The sequence below is a fragment of the Lipotes vexillifer genome, unplaced genomic scaffold (assembly GCF_000442215.2).
Source record: "Lipotes vexillifer unplaced genomic scaffold, Lipotes_vexillifer_v1.1 scaffold36, whole genome shotgun sequence".
NCBI lineage: Eukaryota > Metazoa > Chordata > Mammalia > Artiodactyla > Lipotidae > Lipotes > Lipotes vexillifer.
In genome coordinates, this window is record NW_006792448.1 from 423,745 (window position 1) to 425,425 (window position 1,681).

Sequence of the window (1,681 nt, forward strand, 5' to 3'; positions counted from 1 at the left end):
AATCAGTGAAAATTGTACCTAATTGGGAAGGTAGGGGAAAAAAAGATCACTTTTCAGTAAATGGCAAGATTACTCCTGTAAACTCCAAAACTCACACCCTGGATCAGTGTTCTCAACTCTGGGTGAGCTTCAGAACAACCTGTGTAGTTCTCTAAAAATATGTCCAGGTTCCCACTCTAGATGCAGTTAATCCCAGCATCCAGGGTTTGCTTCTTCCTGCTCTGCAGTTACCATTTTTAAAAGCTCTTCTTGACTTTGTTGTACAGCCAGGGTTGAAATCACTGCTCCAGAGGCTACTGCTACAAATGAGTTGTTAGAGAAGCAACATACAGGGTTATAGAAGGACTAGGGAAACAGTGGAGTAAGAGGAAAGGTTAATGTTAGCTAAAATTCTCTATGCCTTTGGAGGGGTGGATAAACTGAAGTAGAATTGTGCACATGGCCATAGGGCACAAAACTGAGAAATAGAAGGCATAGTTTCAGCCTTCTCTTGGACTCTCTCAGGGTGTCTTCATAACACCCTAGACAATTTAGAAAAGTCTGTGCTCATTCAAGCTCAACACATAAGAAACAATTTTGAGGGAGAAAGATATAATAAATCCAAAATAGAAAGGATCTCAATTTATAATTCAAAAATCAAGGTCTAGAGCTACTAGTACTCAGTACTTGAAATATGGCTAGTGTGAAGCAAACATACATTGAGATATCCTAGTGTAAAATACACACCATTTTCAAAGACTTAGCGCAAAAAAACTATAAAATATATCAATAATTTTATATCGATTGCATGTTGAAATGATAATGTTTAACATACTGAGCTCAGTATATTTATTAAAACTGTTTCCTCTTACTTTGTATAATGGGGACACTAGAAACCTTAAAATTACATTATGTTGTTCACATTCTACCTCTGTAAGACAACGCAGGTGATTAAGACTAACCTGGGGAGACCACCTGGTACCAAAGGGGTGGAGGTAAAGGGGAGCGGGGTGGGGCGGGATGACGGTCAGAGCCTAAGATGAAGTAAGGTAATAAGATTTGTTTTTAACACACCATTTAAAAATAAACCCCTATAAAAGGTAGCCACTGTGTGGGATCACCCGGACAATATTGTGGGAAGAACGTCTTGGAGGAAGAAAAGATTAATTTCCTTGAAAAGCCCCAAAGAACTCAAGTCCAGCATTTAAGGTTCCTGATGTAACCAACCGGCCTCGTATTGGAAGCCGGGCCAGCTGGGCGTGGGAGGGCCCTGCCCGGCGGGAGGAGCATTCCGGAGTGGTGCAGGGAAGGCCCAGGAGCCACGCGGCTCAGGAAACCACCCCCGCGGCTGGATAGGAGAACACTTCACTGGCCCCTCCTTCGATGACTCTCCCTAGGCCCTTACCCTGCAAGTGGGAAATCACTTCTTCAACAACGCCCTCTGGGCCCATGCCTACGCTACGCTCCAAGGCCGCTCTCACAGTGGGCTAAAAGACCCCACCCAGGTGGGCCAGAGGGATGCGGGGAACCCAGGAAACCCAGGTGACTGCACGCGCCTGCGCGAAAACCCCTACCGGCTCCTAGTTTCAGCGTCTGCTGCCTTGCCTTCGTCCCGCCTCCCTTTCCCCGCCTCCACCTTGTACGTCACAAAGAGTGACGTGTAAAGCGAACAACCACAATCCCTCTCCTCGAGAGCCAGTAG